The 26,764-nt window shown below is 41.4% G+C and overlaps 1 long non-coding RNA gene across 1 annotated transcript in view; it reads right to left on the reverse strand.

The window, feature by feature from the left end:
- Positions 1-24,968, reverse strand: part of LOC127528804 (uncharacterized) — a 96,135-nt gene extending 71,167 nt beyond the window's left edge. Inside the window, exon 1 of the long non-coding RNA XR_007935415.1 lies at positions 24,849-24,968. This is a non-coding gene — a long non-coding RNA (uncharacterized LOC127528804). The remainder of the gene's footprint in view (positions 1-24,848) is intronic.
- Between the last annotated feature and the right edge of the window lie 1,796 nt (positions 24,969-26,764).

The raw sequence follows: 26,764 nt of genomic DNA on the forward strand, positions 1-26,764 counted from the left end.
GCGTTTACACTTTCCATGAACGCGGGGCCAAGTCAGACAGGCTTTATCAATCTTGCGCAGATCTCAGCCCATTTTGAATTACCGCCACCAGGAATGAGGCAGATTCTTGGACCATGTCGAGGGACGAAAATGCGGCGGATTGAAGTCAAGTCCATTAAAATAAATGCAAAACACCCCTCTTCACTTGTCGCCTGCCTCGGAGCTTTCTGATATTGGCAGAAACTTTGAAAAAGCAGAGTATTTTTTAATGTCATTTTGCTGACATTTAGAGAAAAGAGAAGCCACACAGTACAAATTATGCAAAGACGTACAACACGCATTCAATTTACTGCGTACTCTGATAGAATAACTTGGGCTTTATTTGTTAAACTAATTCTGAAAAGGGGAAAAAAAAACAACAAGCAATTAAACCCGAGGCGATTCTTTATGCACATTTTAAATTTGAACGTTTATCGGCCTTCTCATCTGTCACCACGGCAGATGTTTCTGATTATTCTCATCGTCGTCATAAATGCTGGGCTGCCCGGATTTATTTATTTATTTAGACAAGAGTAAAAATTTCAATAAAAAATAATAAAAAGAAATATGCTCTGGGAAGCCAGTTGCAGCCCGCTGCGCGAAGATTTCCACCACTGAAAATATTTAAGATATGAAACCTCACAAAAAGGCACCAGCGTTAATATTGTGACGTCCCCTCCAGGGGTTCAAGTCTTTCCTTCATGTTCGTCTTTACTTTGCTTAATTGATTTGCATTGTTCCTTGTTTTTGATTTTTGCCGTATTACCGTAGTTTGTGTTGTGTGGGTGGTCCTCCAAGAGGCGTGGCCACCTGCCAATCACCACCAGGACCTGCCCTCCACCCAATAAATCCCGAGGGTCTCCCACAGGTCCTGGCGGTTCATTTCCAATGTGGCTGGGAGTTTGGTGAGAGTCCTCAGTTTAGCTTTGTGCTCTTGTCGTTCGTTGGATTTTTGCTCAGTTTTGTGACTTTGCCCTTGGATTGAGTTTCACGACTTTCTCGCCATGGCTTGCTCTTATTTATCCAGATGGTCTCCCACAGTTCCTCGTGGTTCATTTCATACACGCTGGGGAGTCGGTGAGTTTACTTGTGCTTTTTACTATTGCTGGATATTTTTGTCCATTTTGCTCTGATGTCTGACTTTGCCTTTAGACTGCATATTGGGATTTGCTCACCTTGGATGACTCTTGCTAGCAGCTCCTTTATGCCTTGTGTGCTCACTGGAGCGCTATGTGTTTATAGAGTGTGATGGACGGCCAGGACTCGCAAAGAGTGGAACGATGGGGGAAGGCAGCTATTTTGGGACACTGCCTCCCCCAGGATGCTAGGTGGCACTGTTGCCCCTTTAAACCCAACAGACAGACACTCAGCACACAGGATAAAAGCACCAAGAAGTATTTTTAATTGTTTTCTTCTTGCACAGTGCTCCCTAAGCAGTTAGATGTCTGAATGGACACAGGGGGGCGTTACGATGGGGTCGATGTGGAGTTTTCATTTATGCTGAATGGTGACATTTTGAATTGCCATTTTCATGAGTTGTTTCTACCATTTTTTGGTTTATTTTTCAATGTACATATCTATTGAGGGATTCTTCTACCCGAGGAATTAATTTTTTCTACTGTTACTTCATGAGGTCATTAAGTGCTCTAATGGGCGCCCCCCGCATTGTGGGTTCCATTAGAAATTCTCCCAGAAGACACCAGGGGTGTGCATAACATGTGACATCACTGAAGTTACCATAAAGAGGTGATCACTCACATCTCTGAAGTACTGTATCTGAGGTTTGGTTGAACATTGTGACAGTGGGGCGATCTTTGGTTCAAAGGAATTCACTTTTGGCTTTACGACTTTGATGCTTGATTAACGATTGGCCAAAGATTATCTTGATTCTTGGTTACCGAAACTCTGCTTGATCTTTTGGACTCTATCCATCTCTTGTTCTTCTTTCCTTCTTTCTCCCTGTGAGTCAGAACATCATTTTTATTTTGAAGATTGCTCTCATCTTCCTGTGATGACACCGTTATTGTTAACTATGGACGATGCCAGTTTTTGTCTTTTGTGTACACGTTTCCATGGTAATTCTACAGAGAAAGTGGCTGAGCCTCGTTGTGCCGAGTACAATGAAAACACAGAATAACACAGAGAGGATGACGACGTCACACTCGACTGGGACTGTGACATCATCAGTCTGACTGCACGAAGACAGGCACTTCTGGTTGTCCAAGGTTACGGATACAACCTGTGACAATTAGGCTGTTTGTTTGTTACATTTAATGGTTAAAGAAATTATTGGGACAGATTATCAAGTCCAAAATCAAGGTTTCATTTTTGGTCTCGATGACAGATCACCTCAAGTTTTCTTTGTTTTTATTTTATTTTTCAAAAACCAGAATGTTACAATGGCACAATGTTACAAGTTAACAACAGCTTTTCAGATATGGCCGTTTACTTCAAAATAAGTACAAAGTATAGAAAAACAAAATCCACTGCCCACCCAAGAATCACTTTGATGTTTTGGCTAGCAATTCCGACAAATGTTTTATCTTCCACTCCCTTATTCCGTGTTTTTATTTAACTCAGCTGCTGGCTGTATCGAGCAGTCTGAGTTGATGTCTAGTGAGAAGGGTGGCCGCTGGTGACCCCCCGTTTTAAATATCTTGATTTCAGTTCCCTATAATCATCCCTCCCGGACTGGTTTCCAATAAAATCTCCACTGTTGAGGTATTTGAGCCCTGGTGCACCCACCAGGAGGCACTCTGTTCCTAAATTGTCCCCTTTGGTATTGAATTTGCGACTTATTCACCACATACTGAACAGGCAGACACGACACTCCCAATGAACTTGCACGTTGTGGCACCCCGGGTTTGCTCTCGGCCCAAAAGCGTGAAGGCTGCCCAGGCTCTTTGTTTTGCCGTGTTTACCATCGCTAAGGTAGACTTTTAAATAACACAATGAATGTCTCGGTTAAAGCCGCCTAAGCCAACCCGAGCTCTCCAACTTGCCTTGACTGGCCATGCAGAGAATCAAACTGTTGTGACTGTGTCAGCAGAAAAGCCGGCGTGATTGTCTGAATGGAGATGCTGGAGCAGGACTCACAAAACCCGGCATAACGCCAACGTCTCATGAGGCCTTGAGCCTTGGCAGAGCGTTTGGTTACCATCACTGCCAAGGTCTGGAAATCCCCGGCGCTCCGATGAGCGACTTTGACAAACATTACTGGGCGGGACCACTCGGTCCTCCTTCGAAGTGCACCTTACCATCAAGTGAGGGTCACACGCTGTCTGTAGGCTTCTCTTAGACTCGCTACACTTTGGTTAAATCCCATTTTTTTATGGGGGGGCAGCCATTTACACCGTTTCAGCAGATTAGGCTTAAATCCCAGTCTGCCCCCCCACCCTGATTTCTGAGTTAACTTCAGCCTCCCAAAGATGTGCCCTTTGGGTTGGTTGGATGTGACAAGCTGGCTCTTCACTGATGCTGCCAGGGGAAGTGCCCTCCACCACACACTTGGTGGCATCAAGCAGATTTAGCAGTGGTTGATCAAATATCTTATTCTGATTTTTTTATGTTTTAATATCAACACCACAAAAAGAATACAAAGCTGTTGTTTCATGGTGTGTGTGGCCATCACCAAGGTTTGGAGTGCAACTCCTCAATAGTGAAGGCATTAAAACTTTATGATGAGGTCCAGAAACAGACTCACGTCCAACCTGTCATGTGTCATGTCCGCTTAGAAACATCCCGGACACATAGACCGGTGGACAAAGTGCCCAGGGCCACCAAGGGCCTTGGGGGGAATCTCAGTGTGGGCTGAGAACATTCATGAAGAATGAAAATTAAAAAATGGTGTCCTGTCACATAGGAAAGACAATCCAAAGAGCTTAAAGTGCTTGGGAGGAAAACAAATAGAAGAGTCAGCAAAGACTACTGCTGATAAGTGTCCTCAGCAAGCGTCTGCCTGCCATCGAGCTGGTGGTGTCCTTATAACGTGGGGCTGTTGTGTGTAGCTTTGACTCTGCTACTCGAACAAAGCAGGTGCCCACTGGGATCAGCAAAGGCACATCTGCTGAATGTCCCTGCTGTGTCCAGCTCTCTTTTATAAAGTGCCTTTCCTGTTTCTCTGTCTGTTATAACATGCTTTAAACAGCCATCTGATTTCTATAGTTCTTCTTTATCTCTCTATGTAATGTCAAGTAAATGTCTTACTTCTCTGTAAATTTAACTAAATTATAGTGCCTTGTTTGAGCAGTCGTCCCCCTTGGTGTTTTTATGTGTTCTGTGACATTGAAACCTGGAATTCAAATGGATCTTTAAGGGTTCAGGACCACTTGATTTACACAACATGCCTACCACTTTGAAGAAGTCGTACCAAATATCATTTATTATGACACAAACAATAATTAAGACAAAAAAACAAAAATCATGTGTGTGCATCTATCTATCTATCTATCTATCTATCTATCTATCTATCTATCTATCTATCTATTATATAGTGCCTTTCTTATCTATCTATCTATCTATCTATCTATCTATCTATCTATCTATCTATCTATCTATCTATCTATCTATCTTATATAGTGCCTTTCATTTCTACCTATCTATCTAATATAGTGCCTTTCATATCTATCTATCTATCTATCTATCTATCTATCTATCTAATATAGTGCCTTTCTCTATCTATCTATCTATCTATCTATCTATCTATCTATCTATCTATCTATCTATCTATCTATCTATCTATCTATCTATCTATCTATTATATATAGTGCCTTTCTTTATCTATCTATCTATCTATCTATCTATCTATCTATCTATCTATCTATCTATCTATCTATCTATCTATCTATCTATCTATCTATTATATAGTGCCTTTCTTATCTATCTATCTATCTATCTATCTATCTATCTATCTATCTATCTATCTATCTATCTATCTTATATAGTGCCTTTCATTTCTACCTATCTATCTAATATAGTGCCTTTCATATCTATCTATCTATCTATCTATCTATCTATCTATCTATCTATCTATCTATCTATCTATCTATCTATCTATCTATCTATCTATCTATCTATCTAATATAGTGCCTTTCTTTATCTATCTATCTATCTATCTATCTATCTATCTATCTATCTATCTATCTATCTATCTATCTATCTATCTATTATATAGTGCCTTTCTTTATCTATCTATCTATCTATCTATCTATCTATCTATCTATCTATCTATCTATCTATCTATCTATCTATCTATCTATCTATCTAATATAGTGCCTTTCATATCTATCTATCTATCTATCTATCTATCTAAACAGGCCACAGTTTACCAAGATAGAGACCGGTGGGCTTTATCGCCCGTTCTCATCACATTTCTTTCTTTTTTTTTTTTTGGTCTGAGGGTCTGTGGACGTTTCCCCCTTTTTAAATTCTCTACGGTGACCGCTGGACGTGGACTTGTGCCTGTGACTAGGTAGTACCACTGTGGTCTCGGTGGTCGTGTGTCTGTCTCTGTCTGTTTCTGTTCCTAATCAGGGTCTTTGAAGTGACATGTTTTTGTAAATTGGGCACACCGGTTAGACCTTGTTAGTCATTTTCGTGTCCCTTTCCATCTCCTCGGGCCCCTGGACTTCAGCCTGGTGTACAGTAAGCCAGTCAGAGAAACGGAGCACACTGAACAACCGCAGAGCAGGCGGACCCTCTGAAGGGTTAACGTGAATGTGCTTCCCAACAGCGAGGTGACGCAAGCGTGTCAGGTTCTTGGATAATGATATAAAATAATCCTTTCAAATAACCACATTTGCTACTGCTTCTGTTTATTTAAATATTATGTTTCTACACTTCATGGTCAATGCAGTTAAAGTACGGCTGGGGAGACACTCGGCACGTTTGGCAGCAGTGTGGCAGCTTTTGCTGTGCGAGCAGAAATCCTAACATGTGGGCTCAGAGCATGCAGACGAGAGCCAAAGACAAACCCAAATGGCTCCCACAGAGCGGAGCCCCGACACGGCTCAGTTGGAAAATCCCAGCCTTTGGGAGCCACCGGCAATCAAAGTGAAATGTAGACGGGATTCACAAGAATCCATAGGCAGGTGTTCAAATTCACTGGGATTTGGGAAAGGTTTGCATTCCAGTTTTGTTCTCTCCAGCTCTTCCAGGCCGACATCTTTGACAAGCCACTTTAACCAGAAGGCCTTTCACTACTCCTTAAATGAAACCTCAGCGCAGTGGAAGGGACCCAGCAATCCCAGGGTAGGTTTAGCGCTGGTAAATTACACCTGAGGGGGGCGCTAAGAAGCAGACAGCTGAGATCTGTGGACAAAGAGAGAGAGAAATCCCACAACTCACATCTACAAACACACATGGAGGCCGAGTTTAAAATTAGACAAGCACACGTCACAGCACAGTGTGGACAATCCAGAATGTCACTAATCTAAAACTAACACCACATGCGATGTCCCAAGTGTCATCCAATATACAAAGTAAAATACGCTGGGCCTGCAAAAAAACGTCCTCAGCTCCTAGGAGGTTTTCACATTTTTGTGTTATATTCTGTCCCAGTGGAATTTGTTTGTCTTTTATGGCACTGATCAGCAGAAAAAGACTCTTTAATGTCAAACATAAAACACAAAATTATCGATCTCGTACTGTCAATGACAATAGAGTCGAAAAAAAGGTTTGTTGGGGCAGCCACCTGTATAATTTTTCCAGGCTGCAAAAAAGTTAAATTGGGAGGACATTGTGTACGGCTCAGAGTCCAAAACAGACCTGACTTAAGGAGGACAAGATGGCGGTTTTAAGGGAGAGCAGAGGAAGTGAGGTCATCAGGGTCGGAACTGGAAGTGAGGTCATTGGGACCAGGCGGAATATCCCGTAATCGGCCTGCAGTGGAAAGGGACAAAGGGTCAGTACACTCGGCCACCTCCTGGTCTGTCGTGGAATTGCCCTTTAACTGCCTCCCATGTGCACGTGTATGTCAACTCTTACTACACGAGGACATGAGAAATCGTGATGATGATGATGACACTTTATTTGTCCCCAAAGGGAAATCAAAACTTTACAGAAGCTTAAATATGTTTGTACAGAGGCCCCCAATATTCTGTTGTAACTCCTGTTAGGATGAAGCAATCTGATCCCAAAAAAATCCGCTCTATACCTTGACGTATGTGGAATCGATTGCATTAAATGCAATGCTGGAAGTTGTTTCCATTTCCTGCCAGACACATTTCAACGTGGAGCTCCATGCTCCTGAACGTATCAGCAAGCATGTCAGAGGGTGTAGCAGCAATTTCACAATGGATGTTTTTTTTTCTTCAAATCTTCCGCAGTTGTTCCCATAGACTTTTCCTTTCAGTATAACCCAAAGGAAGAAGTCTGGTTGTGTCAGATCCGGCGACCATGGTGGCCAAAGCCCCTTTGAAATGACCCTGTTGCCAAAGAAGGACCCAGTTTCTGTCAGTGTGAGAAGGATGGTAAGGATAGAGCTGCCAGGGAATAGGAGAAGAGGAAGGCCTAAGAGAAGGTTTATGGATGTGGTGAGAGGGGACATGCAAGTGATGGGTGTGACAGAACAAGATGACGAGGACAGAAAGAGATGGAAGAAGATGATCCTCTGTGGCAACCCCAAATGGGAGCAGCTGAAAGAAGAAGAAGACCCTTTCTGACAACTCCTGTTCACCTTACATTTTTTGTTGCAATAATAATTTTGTTATTTGTGAAAATTCTACATGGCTGGGGTTACTGACAGGCTTTCACCCTCTAGTGAGCGGGTCTGTATTACTAATTCCCATTTTTCTCTTTTAAGTTTTATAAAAACTAGGGGGCTCTGCCCCCTGCACTCTTCACTTGCCAGCCCCCGGGTGGGCGCTACACGCTAGCCACTTCACGGCTCTGTCACTCACGTATGGGGATGCAGATGTACAATTTAAACAGATTTTATTTTCATTTGAATTGTGACATATGCATAATAGAACTAACTATTTTACATTACAGCGAGTAATTAACCATATTAAAAAATAGTAAAACATAAATTGAAAGAAAATTATGTTATATGTTGCGTTAGAGGTATTCATTGCGTTATATATTTTCATTCTTTTTGGCTTTAAAATTAACATGCAAATACTTTTTAAACTTACACTTTTACTGTAAAACTTCAGTAAAAACAATTTTTTGAATTAACTTTACGTCGATATAGCTTTGAATTTTGATCCTGTGTTTGTTCTTACATTGTGACAACGCAAGGTATAACTGCCCGTGAGTGAATTTCTTTCTCTCAATTAAATAAAACGACTTTTTCGAATGTATGTCCCTGTGATTTGTTAATTGTCTTTTCAAAAGCTATTCTAACAGGAAAGTGTAAACGTTTTAATACGAATGGCATATCGAGATCTTCTTTGGTGTCTAATGTTATCCCTGAAGATGGACTACATTACCTTTCTTGTCGCCTGTTCAAATTTTACATGTTAGAATTGTTCAACCAATTTTGAATACAACTAATCTTGTCCTATTGCATAGCCCATCACTCAGACATCAATTACGATACGTCCTTCTTTCTACAGTAATTCGGCTGGTGGACAACCAGACACTGTTAATGGTTGTAAATATTCTTCGTGATTTTGTAAGTTGATGTTTCATCTTCCACACCATCACCACCAACTGTTTCAGCAGAGTCTATTAATACGCATTTAACCAATTTGATGTGTAACCGATCAACACTTTTGACATTAATTCGTCGGACTTCATCGTTTCTCAGTGCTAGGATTGCTCGTGTACTCATTTCTTCTGTTCATAACCCTTTGTGATGAAATTCTTCAATAAGATTTGAACATAATACGTCTTCTTTAATTGGGAACTTAAAGTGAGGAAAACATAAAAATTGATAAGAGCTGAGAGTGCAGGAACTGAGGGAGTCTGACAAAAGCATTCACACCAATGAGAGGTGAGAGGACCGCGGTCATGGGCCGTGAACCAGAAATGGTGGAGAGGAGAGCAGGACTTGAAACAATCTCTTGGCAATAGTCTCGTCTCGTCTCAAGATTTTCTTTTATAATAGAGAGACTATCTGATATCTGATATATATGTTCTGTTCTGCGGTGTTGGACATGTTTGTACCTTTGACTCACATGCATCTTGTTATGTTATGTGTCGTGGATTCTTTGTTGTCCTGTGTTTTATGTAGCACCATGGTCCTGGAAGAACGTTGTTTTGTTTCACTATATGCTGTATTACTGTATATGGATGAAATGACAATAAATACTCTTGAATTTTGAAACAAGTAGCTTTGACCCTTCGTATTCCATTAGTGGGTGAACCTCTGGGGTTGGTTGTCGGTTTTGGCCTACACAACTTCAAGTACAACTTGTCATTTCTGTTGAAGGCACCTATTGGTTTACTCTTTATCATAAGAGCATAATTCCCTACATAACGTATGGTTTAAAAATGACCTAAAATGTTTTTTTGGGGGGGCATAGAGGTCCAAAACAACAACAACAACATTATTTATATAGCACATTTTCAAATAATGTAGCTCAAAGTGCTTAAAGTGCAAAAATTAAGGGGAACCCCATCTTGAGTAACCAGAGTTTAAGACGAGCGGAACAATGTATCATATGTGGGGGTTTTCTCATGCCAGTAATTCAGGAGGTGCCAGACAAAAAAGACAAAAAGTGATTTCAGAAAGTTTATAAATGGATTGTTATGAATGCAGATATTTGATATTTGGCATCTCCTGCCCTAAGTGTGCCCTCATCATTCCTCCTGTGCCTTGTGTGCCTCAATCTCTCTTCCAAGCCTGTTTCAGAGTTTATCATTTCAAGACTCCTTTCTTGCTTCCTGATCACTTTTTAACTACCACCAATGGTAGGTGGGCCTCTGTTACCCACCATAAAAGCATAGTTCTTATTCTTATAAATACTTCCCATCTTTGAAGGCACCTCTTTAGGTTTCAGCAGCCCAATGTCACTCAATACATTATTTGCTTTGTTGTCCTTGAACTGCTCCATTTTGCCAAAATGACCAATCAGATTGCTCAGAGAGACCAGACACACACACACACACACACACACAGATTAGTGTTGTATTATATAACAGACCAATAATGGCGGACTGCACTTGACTTATAGTTTTCCTCCTCTTTCTCCGTATGTTTAGCATTCGTTTGTTCAGAGGTTGATGCCCTTGCCGCTTCCTGAGCAGCTCTTCTCTTCTCCACCCTAGCGGCCCGCTTCTTCTCTTCTTCCGTCGGCATCTTTTCATGTTAAAACTGATTAAGTCCGTGTTTGTGTTGCAATTACTTAGTACATATTTCTTAATTTTTCACTTAACCTGGCAATTATGTCTTCAGTCTGCCTCAAGAATGAGTTAAGATATGAAGAGGTAGTGGAAGTGATGGAAAAGGTGGTAGGGAATGAGAATGGCGCCCGTATGCACGGCCACAGTGCTGCCCTGCTGGCCGCTCCCGAGAGTTGATTCTACAATAAAGAAAAATAAAAATAAAAAGAGGAATAAAAATCATCACCCCAAAAGCGGACAGTAGTGGTCACGTAATATATGTGTACCAAAATTCAGGTCAGTCGTTCAAACAGGTGATTTAAAATCCTGGACAGACAAACAGACAGTCACGGTAGCATATTAGCGTAAAGATATCTTTCGTCATGAAGATTTTGCTTGGGCTTTGTTCTCAATAGCCAGAGGTATTTTAGGTCCTTTCCCTAGTAGGACATTTTTGATGTATTTTAGAAATACTTTGAACTCTAAAAGCCGGGACCTCCTTTAGGCCTGAGTAGGCTGAAACCAGCCTGTGGAGTTTGGGATCAGACTGCCTGGGGTAGTCTCCTTTTCCTATGGATGTCTTTCTTCGCCTTCTTCTCCTTAGATGAGCACCTGAATGAATGATAAACCTCCTGTTTTCTTCTGCATGCCTAATGTAATAAGCGCAGCACTGCTCATGCGTCACCTGTGTGTCACTCTCTTGTGGCATCTCCACACTTGCAGGCCATCTTTTAAATCTGATCAGCTATCCATTCCTTCATATAAACCTCCCTCCAGACATAATTCTAGGGATCAGCATAATGCTGTCAGCAGAGACTTGAAAAGCAGAAGCAGATTGCTCTATGATTTAGCTTTATAGTTTTCATCTGTCGATGAAGAGAGTGAGTGGCGAGGCTTAAGGAGGCTGAACTCTGCTCGCCTGATTGCAGAATATTAAGGAGCCATTTACTGAGGACGTCCTGTTCTTTGAGGGGGCTTTCAAATTCCCCTATTGATTTGAACTATTCGTTTAAGTTGCGGGGTCCACCACAGCCATTGCACCAGGGAGAGCTTTTAACCCTGAACAGTCAATTAGAAGAATTCAAATATCGTAAAATAACAAAGAGAATGTATAAATATATAATAATTGCATGTATATAGTGTATATAATTTATATATATATATATGTTTATGTATATATTTATCTTTTTCTATTGCATTTTTGTCAGCTGTTCCGAGGATTTCTTTGTATTATGGAGACACGACAATAAACTTGACTTGCTACAAATCCATAACCAAGTGAAATGTCACATTGTAAACATATTATGTTAGTCATTTTAATGATGTACTTTGTCATTGTCATGACTTTCAAGGCCTAAATGGGAAGGTGTACAGGGAGACCCTCTCTAAGTTAATGTCCTTCTACATCCTCATTCAGCCCAGAAGACTCGGAACAAGCAGACGTCTTCTGTGAACGTTCCCCGTCTTCCATCCCATCTCCTTGTCTTGATGTTAATCTTCAGGACTGAGGAAGCAGAGGATGAACAAGACATGCCAGCCAGCGTCCTTCTGCTGAAGCTACCTGTTCAGGCTCCTCTGTATTAAAGTTCCCAGTTCAGAAAGAGCTGGACATTTAAGGCAAGAGAAACTTGTTCAGTTGTTAAATGTCTGGCTCATTGATAAGTGGCGAGGTGTACTCGATGAGCTGACTCACTGTATAGAATTCTCAAGTCGGAAGAAGGCTGACATTACAACTTGAGAAGGATCGGCAAGTTGATCACAAGCAATACGTTTACACGATGAGTTAATTCAACCGCTTGTGCAAAATTTAACTTGAGGGAAGCTTCTTAAAAACGTTGAAGTCCAGTATAGCAAAGATGGCGTTGCTTGCTTGATGACTTAAAAATGAAATCATCTGTGTAAAACTCACGATTCTCACTCTGTTGGGTCACAGAATTCATTTCTGCTACTGCTAGTTCAAATTTCTTTCATTCTTAAGTAGTAAAAATGATTTAACGCCTTCCTGTGACAGCATCTTGAATTTCTTGAGTGTTGCTATGTTCTCCTGTTATAACTCAGTCATGGTTCCTCTCCTGGCTGGGGTTCAATGTCAGCTTTGCTTATTTTTGATTCTTATCTGTGTATTCACTTGATTGTGTTTTATATTCCAATGTCTTGGTGATGTACCATGAGGTTTGTGGGTGGTTCCCCAGGGGGTGTGGCCACTTGCCAATCACTGCCAGGCACCGCCCTCTGCCTGTAAATCTGGAGAGACTGCCACACGTCCCGGTGGCTCATTGTGGGTGCACTCCAGAGTTGGGGAGTTTCTGTGTCTTCTGCTGGGATTTTTGCTTTTGTAAAATTCCCCAAAAAATGTTTTTTTCATTATTCCATTCTGTATGTTGACTTTGCTGTTGGAATCTGTTTTGGGATTTCTTTGCTTGGGATTGCCTTTGTGTTGCAGGTAATTTCGTTTTGACCTTCTTTTTTGTCCCTGGAGAGGTGAAGTGGTGGCTCAGAGGCTAGGGATCTGCACTGGCAATCGGAAGGTAAATGCCAATAGGGACTCTGCTCTGTTGGGCCCTTAACCTGCAATTGCTGAGCACTTTGAGCAGTGAGAAAAGCGCTATATAAATGCAAAGAATTATTATTATTTATTATTGTTATAAATAAACCGTTTTATTTTATAAAAGTTCTACTTATCCCTTTTTTCTTAACTCTGGCAAGATCTAATTCATAGAATTTTGAAATAAGAATTCATATTGAGAGAAAGGACATTGTCACTTCTGTGTTGTTTTAATTTTTGCTCTCCTCTCTTTCTCTCAGGAGGGGATTGAACTCTGCTTTTTAAAGTTTGACTTGATTGTAATGTTAAATAAAATTCAAATAAAATTAAAAAAAAAAAAAGGAGCCACTTAGCCCTCTTTGTATCTTACGGGGGTTTTTAATGGGATTTCTCACTCTAGGAGGCATTTTTGGAAGTGCTTTTGGGACTTGTGTCTTCATGACAGCGGTAGTGTGAGGATCGGGGTCATGCTATGCAGTTTCTGTCATAAATCAAAGAGTATAAAGTTCTGTCACTTAGACTTCAGGATTGTTGGAGTTTGTGGATATGAGCTTAAGGATAAATTTAAAAGGCACACGACTGGCACTTTTGCTTTTCGGCTACGAGTTTGGATTTGACACTCGGCTTTCTGATCTTTCCAGTTAAGATCTTTTTTACGATCCCTTATCTCTCTGGCCTCACAGATTTTCATTGTAGACACAACAATGTTAATTAAATCAATGGCAAAGTTATACGTCTGAATGAAAAGAAAGACTGTGGTGGGCTGGCATCCTGCCCGGGGTTTGTTTCCTGCCTTGCGCCCTGTGTTGGCTGGGATTGGCTCCAGTAGACCTCCGTGACCCTGTAGTTAGGATATAGCAGGTTGGATAATGGATGGATGAATGGATGAAAAGAAAGACCTGGAAATTTACAATGTGAGAAGCTTCTAAAAACATTTAAAGTCCAGTTCAGTAATAAATGGCGATATTTGCTCTATGATTTAAAATTACACCAAAGTTCTAAGTTAGAAACTGAGCTGGATATAAACAGAGTGAGGAAAAGCCGTGAAAAATCCACCTGAGTGGAAACTGCCGATGCTCACTTGATGACTTCATAAAATCCACCTGTGTAAAATTCTGAATTGGGAAAGAGCTCGATGCTTTAAAGACAAGAAATGTCAAGAAATATTTAAAGGTGGTCTCAACACTAAAGAGCTTGGTGTGCTAGATGAGTGAATAATTCAACAACTTGTGTAAGGTTTGGGATTAGGAGAGATTCTGATATTAAGAAAGGAGACAAGACTGTTAGAAAGTTAAAAGTCCAGTTCAGCAATACATGGCGATGATTACTCGCTAAGTTAAAACCTCTGGTACAGAATTCTTCATTAGGTGACAACTGGACATTTTGAATCACCTCCTTGACGTGTAGACATTCAAAGTCCCGTTCAGCGACAAGCAGCAATGTCTACTCGATGACATCATAAAAGCACTTGTGTAAAATTGTCAAGGCCTACAAATTTACGCTGAAGGGAGCTTTTTGTAAAGTTTTAGTCCCTTCCATTTCTGGAGTATTCCAGTTTGCAGATACGAGCCTAAGAATAAGCATGGGATTTAATCATTTGTGTGTGTGGTAAGTGCTTTTGTTTTTCAGCTATGACTTTGGCTTTTGCTTTTGGTTTTGACGCTTAACTTTCTAGTCTTTCCATTTCTCTTTTTTTCTTGCTCTTGACTCCCATTGTTCTGGTGTGGCCACCAGGGGGTGCTCCAGCTCCCCAAACACTCAACACAAGCAGCCTCAGACACAAATAGAACAGCAGAGGACGGTTCAAACCCTTTTTGATGTATCTGTGTTGTTCTTATCACTATATATATATCTATATCTATATCTATATATATATAGAGAGAGAGAGATAGATATATCCATTTTCCAACCCGCTGAATCCGAACACACGGTCACAGGGGTCTGCTGGAGCCAATCCCAGCCAACACCGGGCGCAAGGCAGGAACCAATCCCGGGCAGGGCGCCAACCTACCGCAGGACACACACACACACCCACACACACATGGGACAATTTACAATCACCAATCCAGCTAACCTGCATGTTTTTGGACTGTGGGAGGAAACCCACGCAGAGACGGGGAGAACATGCAAACTCCACGCAGGGCGGACCCGGGAAGCGAACCCAGACGGGTCTCCTAACTGCGAGGCAGCAGAGCTACCACTGCACCACCGTGCCGCCCCTAGATACATATATACTGTATATATATATATATATATATATATATATATACTGTATATATAAATAGTTATATATAGATCGATATAGATATATGAGAAATACTTGTGAAAAGTTTGGTTCAGTGAAAAAATTGTAATGTTTACTTAATGACTTAATTCAATGACCTGTAGAAAATCCATCCAACCATCCATCCCGCTATACCCTAAATACAGGGTCACGGGGGTCTGCTGGAGCCGCAGGGAGGACCCGGGAAGCGAACCCAGGTCTCTTAACTGTGAGGCAGCAGCGCTACCACCGTGCCAACCCCTATAGAAAATTCTTGATTTAAAAAGGAACTGATATTTAAAACAAGAGAAGCTTGTTCAAAAGATAAAACTCCAGTTCCACAATAAATGTCGATGTTTAATTAATAAGTTGTCACGCATGGGCGCAGCTTAAGGGCTCTAGTGATTATAATTCCCCTCCTCTCCAGGAGGTGGCGCTGTGCCCTAATGACTTTTTCCTTCCTCCCCCTGCAGACCAGAGGACTGACGGCGGTGACACCTGTGATGTCACTTCCGGTGTCCATCCGTCTGGTCCCACCTCATCCTGCCAGAAGGACTTAAAACCAGAAAATCCACCATCTTGAATCAGTTCATACTTGGACTCGGGTCTGAGAAGACTTTCTCACATTATTTTGAATGCGTGTTTGTTGTTTTGCCAACAGTTAAATGGGCCTTGTGTGCCATTTGGTGCCCCAATTCTTTATGATCTCTTTTGTCTTTTGTTACAAAATAAAAACTCCTGCTTGAAATTTTCAATTGGGTAAGCCGTGAATATTTGCAACTATTTAAACATTGAAAGTTTGTTTCAGCAATAAGCAGCAGTGTGTACTCTGAGTTATTTCAACCACTTGTGTAAAGTTCTTAATTAGAAAAGGGCTAAACATTTACAATGAAGGGAACTCGTTAAAAAACTCCAGTTTAATGATAAATGGTGATGCCTACGCGATGAATTGAAAATGTAAGCAACCGTATGAAATAATGAATTAGGAGAGAGCTGGATCTTTCCAAGGGTAAGTCTGGCTCAAAGATAAATAGCGACGTTCATTCAATGAGTTCAAATTTTGAGCAGGCGACTTTACGACGAATGAAAGGACACAGAATCGACGTTTCTCCGCTTGTCGAGAAATAACACTTAATGTGAAAATGTGCAGCTGTTATCTCCTTGTAAATAAGTCTTTCCAATGGGATTTCGGGGGGAAAGTAATTGTCGTCTTTTACCATCCAGGTATGCTTGCCAGAGGCGAGAGTCTGATTATGTCAATTATCTCTCTTCTGTAATCCCTCACTCTGTAAATTGACAGGAGGAGCAACAGAGAGCCAAAAACAACAAGGAGGCAAATACAGTCGAGCATTTTGTGGGCATTGTGCTCGACGGCCCCTTAATGGAGGCAGATTAGTGACAAGTACGAACACGGCACAGACTTTGAGAGGCGATTTGTCGAAACTTTTGTCCCGATTTCAAGTTGCTGTTGGCCAATCGCCACACATGGCTCTCTGTTTTTCTTTTTTTTTCTTGTTTTTCTTGTTCAACTCTAATGTGATGAAGGGCTAATCAGCTACCAAAGGTAAGCACGTTAATTCAGTATAACAAATATGGCAATTACACTTACAATGGTGGAAGTTCAAATGACAAAGTGACCAAAAAAATTTAAAAATGGTTCATTTTTGCCTCAAATATTAACATTTTTGCACAATAGAGTGATACAATAACTGGTGCTAAAGCCAAGGAGATAAAGAAAACGAAGCTCCCGTCAGGACAGAAATGGATGGAACTGTCAAAGTGTCCAAATCAGTTAGTGAAGCCGCCATATCGTTCCACTGTCTCTGTCACATTCACAGCCTGGAAATGTGTGCATTAGGCCTGTGTCCCAGTAGCCAGAGCTCCCCCTGGTGGCGACAGGTGTCCCTAGAACCCTGGACTCGCGCCTTCTCTTAAACTCCACGATGCCACCTATCAACTTGTGGGGTGATTGGCCTCCTATGAATATCCTGTACCGTCCATCCCTACTTATGTTCCAGGAATAGTAAACCCCTGGGAATCCTTCAGCACATTAAATTCTGTGTTTGTCAGTTAATAATAATTCATTACATTTATATAGTGCTTTTCTCAGTACTCAAAGCGCTATCCACACAGGGAGGAACCGGGAAGCAAACCCACAATCTTCCACAGTCTCCTTACTGCAGAGCAGCAGCACTACCACTGCGCCCCCTGCCCGATGTGCACCACACATGCTTACTGTAAGCTTCTTCCACCTCACACTTTACAGCCTGTTTGGCACAGGCATGAATAATTTATGGCATACGCACACATACATGATGTCACCACCCGATCAGCAGCAAATAAGCTATAATCCACGCGGTGACATAAAATGGCCTTCTATGGTTCACAGACGTGTGTCACATTTCACTTTTCTCCCACTTTGTTAGACAACAGTTACATTGCTCAGGTGAAAAATATTCTTTTCAAAGTGTTATAAAACTCATTGGTGGGTACACTGGTTGACTGTTATGAAACTTCAGAGTTCACAAGCACAAAGTCCCAAAAACTTCCTAAAAAGCCCAGTAGATGGAAAAATCATCAAACTCTAGAGCAAAAAAAAAAAAATCTTTACAAATTAAAAAAGATTTATTCTTCACCAAAAATGCTTTCTAACAGCCAGAAGCTCCGTGGAGCACAAAAGACAAAATGGAATTGCCTGAAAAAGACAAAGGTAATCCAAGGCAAGCAAAGTCCAACGTAGTCAGGAACAGAGCAAAGTGGTGAAAACGCAAAGGGAGAATCTGAAACAAACACTCGTCAACTCCCAAGTGCATTCAAATGAACCGCAAGGGACTGTGGGTTGATCCCCGCCTTTATAGGGCTGAGTGCAAACCTTTACAGTGACGAGCAGGTGACTCCGCCCTTCGGGAACTCGCCCACAAAACACAAGGCACATAACGCCAGCATCGGGAGAGGAACAAACAGCAAACGAAAGTAAGATTAGCACAAATCAAAGACTGAAAAATGACGTTAAACAAAAATTTGACCCCCAGCTCGGGGGAAGAACGGCGGTTGAAATATAAGACTGACAAACTCAATGACATTATGAAAATGATTTGTAAGTGCCTGTGGTGGGTTGGCACCCTGCCCAGGATTGGTTCCTGCCTTGTGCCCTGTGTTGGCTGGGATTGGCTCCAGCAGACCCCCATGACCAGAAAGTCTTTAAACAAAACTAACCAGATGAAGAGAAGTCAGATAATGAGAAATCTCACATGACGGCCTTAATAAAAACTTTATCAAACGCTGTATGAAAATACTCCAGAGCAATATACCATCTAACATGGCCTTCTGTAATTACAATTGAATTGTTATGTCTTGTGTATTTCTGCTGCTTTGTCTTCTGAGGTGGGCTACCATGATGTCACTGCTGAGGGACAGTGAAGGACAGCTGGGGTCCTGTGGATTGTGAGTTTTTACTGGATTGGATTTTCTGGTTCCTTTGTTTTATCTTTAGGTTTCTAATTGCTGAATTAGACTTGTTAGCCGTTTCACTCAAACCCTTTCTGTTTGATGTTTTTGCCCCCTTATTCCTTTGTGCCTTGCCGTTTTTGTTCTTGTGTTGTTATGTCATAAATCCTTTGATTTTTTTTTTTTATCTTTGTTTTGCTTTGTCCATTTAAGCCGGAGGTTTTTGGTTATCCTCTTCCTCAAATGGTAAGTTTGTGCAGTTAAAGTATTCTTAAATGTCAAAAGAGCCTGAGGCTCAATGGGGCCTGTGTAGGCCTTAACTCCTGCCTTTTGAGTATGGGGCCTGGCTGCCTGGGGTGCGGCCTGTTTGCGTAACTGACCAGTGAAGTCAGCATTTTGTTTCATGTTGAGGCCTGTTCACCTCAGTTTTGACCATTTTGTGTTGCTGTATTATTGCACCTGCTGAAGTCTCCATTTTCTTTTTCTTGTGTTTATGGTGCCTTTGATGGCGGATAGAGCCACGCGTAGGGGGAGGGGGCATCTGAAATAGCTCTGGGATTAAGTCCCAAAAATCCAAGTAGTAACAACAGCATACATGGGTGGGGAAGCCAAACATGACATTTAGTGGGGCTTACCTGGCTAAATGACCCCCTGCAGTTGGGTGTTATGTATTAATGTGTGTTTGTTATTTTGTCTTTGAATTATTATTTTTCATATATTAGGTTATTTCTGTTGATTTCATTCATAATTAGTTCATTGTGCTCTGCCACTTTAAGTTTGCCTCAGCTCTTTGTGCTTTGTGGGCGGAGCCCCAGGAGGTGGGGCCACATTGATGTTGTCACTCCTAAGACCCCCTTTGGCTATTTAAGTCAGCTGAGAAGGCTCGGGAGTAGGCAATCATTGTGTTTGTTAGGAGTTTATGAGTATTGCTCTTTTATTTGGATTTTCATTTTTTCTTGATGTATTTTGCTTCTGTTCCCAATTTTTCGTTCTGGATTGTGGATATGGACTTGTTTTCTGTAGGACTGTCTTTTCGTGAACTCCTTTTTACTTTTATTGTTCTTTTTAGCATTTATCTTGTGTTTTTTAATAACAAATCCTAATTTATGAAAACTCCTTGGTGGCCCTTTTGTGTACAAGCTGGGGGTTTATGGCAATCCTCCGCCTTTTGGGGCCTTTGCTTTGTTTGATGACATTTATTTCTAGTTCTTTTGCCAGCTCTCCTTGTTTGCTGCCTGCTATGCTGGACGCCTGTGGGTCAAAGTCTTGAGTCATCTGGACTGGGTTACCAGTGAAGCCTCTGGCCGGCCTGCTCCTTGGCTTTTTTGTTGGAGGCCTCGCGTCATTTTCATTATGTTTGTGACTGCTGGCCCAGCTGAGTTTTTGTTCCAGTTAGTTCTTCATATTAATTGGACTCCTGTCTGAATTAAATTACCTGACAGTCTGGATGTTTATTGTTTCAGTCCAGAAATGCACAATGCAGAGCTAAACAGGAATTGACCAAATATAACAAAGCTGTATTCATCTCTCCCTTTTAAGATTTTAATATTTTTTTTCTTTTTTTTTTCTTTGTTTAATCCTTATCATTAGCATTGAATGTGACTCGGCTCGGCATTCAATGTAAATACAGGTAAGCCCAAGGCAGACTCGGGGTGACGTGTAAGGATCCGCTTTACAAAGTTAAGCTCAAATAACACTTGGGACAGAACTCTGCTGCCACCTAGTGGATGAAATAACATCACCCTGAAAAATGACATGAAAATGTCTACGCGTTCTGCCACTTTATGATAACTCATCATTAATATTCATGAGTGGGATGAAGCCTTGGACCAAAAACACAATGAAAGACTAAAAGCCATAAAGGCAGTTTTAGAACCAACTAAAAGCGAGCCTTTGCTTGAATCGAGAAATAGTGGTGATGACGATGATATGAATTGTTCTTCACACGTTGACTTGGGCATTGAATCTGATGCCTGATTAGCAGATTCTGACCGTCCAGGTGTCATACAACTGCTGACAATCCTGCACCATCGCGTTACACCCCAGTCTAAAGATGTCTGCTGATCTGTTTAACAGCAAAAAATACTTGTTGAAATGAACGGCTAAACTGAGCCACCTCAGAAATGTCACAGTCACTGGCAGCCTGTCACTGCAGACATCATGTGGGTGTTTTTCAGTCTTCTGATTCTGCAGGGCATAGTGGCTTACCAGTCCAGAGATGGCAAGGCTCCTCAATCCAGACTCCCACGAGTGAGTGTTGTTTTTCACTTTTAATGAAATTTCACTAAAGACGATGACTATGAAGAAGCCAAAACTGTACACACTGTGGGACATGTATGAGGTGATGATCAAAAACATGATGAAGGTGTGCATTCCCAGTTGTGAACGCATCACCGGGTGGGCACCCTCTAACCTCCAGGACATGTACATCATTTATGAGGGAGGTCAGCCACCCCACCAGAGGGTGCTGCAGTCAGGTGGATGGCACCCTTGTCTGAAGACCACGTCAGAGAGGCTGAGGAGGAGCTTCTGCCCACCGTCCATCCATGTCCTAAGTGAGAACAGTGCCCGGCACTACGTGGTACCCTGTTATCAACTCTCATATTTCATGTGTATGTGTGTTTAATTTAGTGTTATTATTTTTGTAAATGTTTACATACATTTCTACAGTATTCATATAATAGACACCCCTACCGCCATTGTATATGTTAATTATTATTGTTCATTGTCCTTTATATTCTTCTTCTAATGCACAGACTTGGAGTTTTGCCATCAACCAACATCACTCCATACTATACTGTTTGTGATTGCTGAGGACAAATAACAGCTGATTTGATTGGGGGGGGGCTGACGTCAGGCAGACAGAAGGGTGGGCTGCTCTAAGGGACCTTGACAAGGCTACAGATCAAGACACTCGTCAGCCATAAAGAAGGCTGGGAAAGGTGGGCCGTAAGACAAAGACAATGAAGGGTTAATTTGTTTTTCCATAACCTGTCAATATTTACAAAGATGTGCGCATTTATTAAAAAAAAAAAAAAAAAAGTCTTCAATAAATTCATAAATGTCAGAGGGTATTTACAGCCCCCCCCCCCAGTATATCAGATTATTGAGTTGGTTTAGTTAATTTCAGGATGGTGAGAATATTCTCATTGCTGTGCCCATACTTTACTTACAGATGTGAAGGAGAACTGCAGCCGCGTCCAGTGCTCACCCCAAAGCCCCCCCTGGCCTGGGTGGTCACACCTGGTGACACCAAACTGGAAATGGAAGGACAAATGGGCTTGTGAAATGGTGTCATCTGTGCTTTAGATGTGAACTTGTTTACAGCCCTCGGAGTCTGCGCTCGGTGCAAGGCGCTATACAAAGTGAAATGAAGTTGGCTCAATGGTGACTTCACTCCTGCAGCATCTCGCTCCACTTACAGTTTACTTTATATTTCTTTTGAAATTCACACATTTAGCTGCAAATGAAGCATTTCTACGCTGGCCATGCTAATAATGGCCGAGTATCGCACGAGAAACACGCACATGGAGCGGTCAGCAAAAGTTCTTATGGACTCACCTCCTCGTGATCAAAGAAGGCCCAGACAGACGCCTCACTTCACGCTGAACCGTGGAACCCCCTGGGTGTAGGGGTCTTTGTCTCTTAGTGAACATCTGATGGGGTCCTCAGAAAGATAGTAGAAGATCGATGTTGGAAGCACAATGAAGACAATTGATGTCAGGGTTTAAATTTAGAAAAAGCAAAACCCTTCAGTAGTTTGTGATAGAAGTGGCAGACATGATTGACATAATCCAAAGACGGTGGATTTATACTGGAAAGTGTAACTGGGAATATTAGCAGGGCCATTGAAGATTTGGACAAGAGCTCTGCATACACGACCACCTTGAATCGAGGACGTTTACTTGGATATTACTATGATGATGATGATGATGATGGTCGCCATCGTAGTGGGGGAATGTGGATGATGATGATTGTTGTTGTCTTTGTCAGCAAAACCTACAATCTGTTACATGGAAAATGACCAGGAGGACACAGCGGCCATTTGGGTGAAGTCAATAAAACTCATTCATGAAATATGACGGCCGTGGACTCCAAAGCTGATTTTCTCCAGGATTTAGACTCCTGCAGTTTTAGTTCTCCACTTCTCGATGCAGCTATAGAATCCACCATGTCGTACGTTGTAGGATAAAAACATAAAGGCCTGAGGTGCTCTGATGTTATGTGTGCACTTTATCTACTGCATGTGTCTATCTCTCTATTATATAGCGCCTTTCAGACCTATCTACCTATATATACTTTTAAATGGGTGACGTGATGGCACAGGGGTAGAGCTGCTGTCTCACAACATGGAGGATGCTGTGAGTGCTTGAAGCATTTTAAACAAGGGTACAGTACTGTATAAATAAAATGTATTATAATATTATTTTTATTTATCTGTCTTCACATCCTGTGTCTATCTTGTGTGGCCTTTGCATGTTCTTCTTGTGCCTCCATGGATTTACTCCTGGTAGCCCAGTTTCCACCCAAACGCATGCCGCTTAAATGGATTGCCGTTGCTACATCGCCCCCTGGTGTGAGTCTGTGTGTGTTTGCCTTGTGATGGCACCCAATGATTGTTGGAATTGGCCTCAGCCGCCCTGCAGCCCTGCCCTGGAAAACGGATGGATGTTGAAATTCTGTAAAACGCTTTGAACGGGACAGCATGTGTGCGATTTACTGTATAAATAAACGTTTATTATGAGTGGCACCAGTGGTCCTGTTAGTGTTGTTAGGGATGTTTGTATTGCACTGACTTATCTTACAGGTATCTGCTTTCATGATACATCTGGTAATTATACGTAGAATTTTAAGTATTAGTATTTTGTGATTTTTGAGAAGCCTTTCAAAGTGCATTCAATATATGAAATGTGTTGCAGAAATAATTGTTTTTAATGTAATTATTATAATTAGTAGTAGTAGTGGTGGACGTGCTGCATTATTTATGCTGTGATTTATCTTACATGTACCTTCATTTACAGCACATATAGTGAATGTGTATATATATATATATATATATATATATATATATATATATATATATATATATATATATCGGGGTGGACTGGCCATTAGGGCATTTGGGCAATGCCCAGTGGGCCACGGACTCTGGTCTGGTCATGGGCCGGCCGTTTCATGAAATAAATTTTATGTACTGGTTACTGTTTGACATTAAAATGAATTTTCTAAACTACTAAACATTATCTGCCTGGCACTGCGGTTTATATAGTCCTACAGTATATCACATACCGTATTACGTCACCAAGTTGTTTTAGTTATCAACACACAACGTTGCAGCAAAAAATTTGGTCAAAACTGCCTTTTGACGATTTCTGTTTCGATATCCGCTACATTTCAGTTAGCGTGTACCTTACTGCAACTTATTTTATCTCATACCTAGTATTTAAATTCTTTGGTACTAATAGTTAGTACAGATTATGTATTATGTGTTTTATTGTTCCCTGGTTGTCGGTGTGAGCGATGATTAGTGGTTCAGCTGTGATTATTAGTATGATGAAATAAAGTTATAAAGCACAGGATAGGAATTTTTCATTTTAGGACGAAACATTTCTAGTTTATCGTTAAGTTCATGGAACATTTCAATCATGTCAGGTTTTCATTATAACCTCAGTTATCATTTATTCCATTGTTAATGAGCAGCTACTGGCCTACTAGGGTACTGACACTTGGACATGACATTGACATTTGACATGTACTCTAATGACATGTAAGCCGTGTTACAATGAGCCAAGTGGGCCAACCTCGTCACCTCAGTCGTTGAAGGATACCAGCTGGTTTGGAGACCCAGTCCACTAATGAGATAAATATATATACAGTATACAGTGTGTACCGTGTGTGTATGTGTGTGTGTATATATATATATATATATATATATATATATATATTATATGTGGCACAGCATAAAGGGGCTTTGTCTCTGACACTGACATCCAAGGTTCAATCCCCAAGAGGGGAGCAGTGGAGTGTGTATGCCTGATGAGCTCAAATGAGGGTGAAACACGTGTTGCATACTCTTTGCATTATTTGACAGTAAACCATGCAACATAAAGATATATATATGTATATCCATCTATCCATCCATTTTCCAACCCACTGAATCTGAACACAGGGTCACGGGAGTCTGCTGGAGCCAATCCCAGCCAACACAGGGCACAAGACAGGAACCAATCCCGGGCAGGGTGCCAACCCACCGCAGGACACACATAAACACACCCACACACCAGGGCCAATTTAGAATGGCCAATCCACCTAACCTGCATGTCTTTGGACTGTGGGAGGAAACCCACGCAGACACGGGGAGAACATGCAAACTTCACACAGGGAGGACCTGGGAAGTGAACCCAGGTGTCCTTACTGCCAGGCAGCAGTGCTACCACTGCCCCACCATGCCGCCATATTATATGTATGTATGGGTATATATATATATACAGTCATATTAAAAAGTTGGTAAGTTTGTGACCCCCTCTCAGCCTGCATAATAATTGACTCTCCTTTCAACAGTAAAGATATCAGTGGTCTGACTTTCATTTGCTGGAACATCTGAGTACTGCGGTGTTTTCCAAACAAAGATTTTTAGTGACGCAGTATTTAATTGTATGAAATGAAATCAAATGTGAAAAACTGGCTGTGCAAAAATGTGGGTCCCCTTGTGATTTTGCTGATTTGAATGCCTGTCACTGCTCAATGCTGATTACTTGGTTGATGAGCTCGTGACGCCTTGAACTTCATAGACCGACGTGTCCCATCATGAGATATAAAGGTATTTAAGGTGGTCAGTTACAAGTTGTGCTTCCTTCCCTTTGACTCTCATCTGAAGAGTGACAGACAGCATGGGATCCTCAAAGCAACTCTCCAAAGATCTGAAAACAAAGATTGTTGAGTCTCCTGGTTTAGGTGAAGGCTACAAAAAGCCATCTCAGAGGTTTAAACTGTCAGTTTCTGTAACTGTAAGGAATGAAATTAGGAAATGGAAGGCCACAGGCACAGTTGCTGTTAAACCCAGCAGGTCTGGCAGGCCAAGAAAAATACAGGAGCGGCATATGAGCAGGATTGTGAGAATGGTGACAGACAACCACAGATCACCTCCAAAGACCTGCAAGAACATCTGGCTGCAGATGGTATATCTGTACATCGCTCTACAATTCAAACATCTGTATGGCAGGGCGATGAGAAAGAAGCCCTTTCTGCACTCACAGCACAAACAGTCGCTTGTTGTATGCCAATGCTCATTTAGACAAGCCAGATTCATTTTGGAACACAAATGCAGTTATTTGGTCAGAACAAAAAGTGCTTTGCATGGCGGAAGAAGAACACCGCATTCCAAGACAAACACCTGCTACCTACTGTCACATTCGGTGGAGGTTCCAACATGCTGTGGGGCTGTGTGGCTAGTTAAGGGACTGGGGCCCTTGTTAAAGTTGAGGGTCAGATGAATTCAACCCAATATCAACAAATTCTTCAGGATAATGTTCAAGCATCAGTCACAAAGTTGAAGTTACGCAGGGGTTGGATATTCCAACAAGACAATGAAATCTACAATGGCATTCATGCAGAGGGAGAAGTAGAATGTTCTGGAATGGCCGTCACAGTCCCCTGACTTGAATATCATGGACAATCTATGAGATGATTTGAAGCAGGAATGTCCATCAAATTGAACTGAACTGGAGAGATTTGGTATGAAGAATGGTGAACAATACCTCCATCCAGAATCAGACACTTATCAGAGGCTATAGGAGCACAGCGTCTAGAGGACAAAAGGAGGCTCAACTAAGTATTGATGTCATATCTCTGTTGGGGTGCCCACATTTATGCACCTGTCTAATTTTGTTATGATGCATATTGTATATTTTCTGTTAATCCAATAAAGTTCATGTCACTGCTGAAATCCTACTGCTTCCATAAGGCATGTCAGATATTAAAAGGAAGTTGCTAAGCCAATGAGAAACAAAAATCCAAAGAATTAAGAGGGGCTCCCAAACTTTATCATATGACTGTATGTTTTTGTGTGTGTGTCTCTATATACATTATTCATATATATATATATATTAGTTTATATTTAAACTTTTGTGATATATTTTGAGCTCAGTCGAATGCATGAAATGCGCCCTGTCGTGGTGCCATCCTCCATCCGTGATGTGCAGCTCCTGTGCGGGGCTGATGAAGGC

The sequence above is a fragment of the Erpetoichthys calabaricus genome, chromosome 7, assembly GCF_900747795.2.
Source record: "Erpetoichthys calabaricus chromosome 7, fErpCal1.3, whole genome shotgun sequence".
NCBI lineage: Eukaryota > Metazoa > Chordata > Cladistia > Polypteriformes > Polypteridae > Erpetoichthys > Erpetoichthys calabaricus.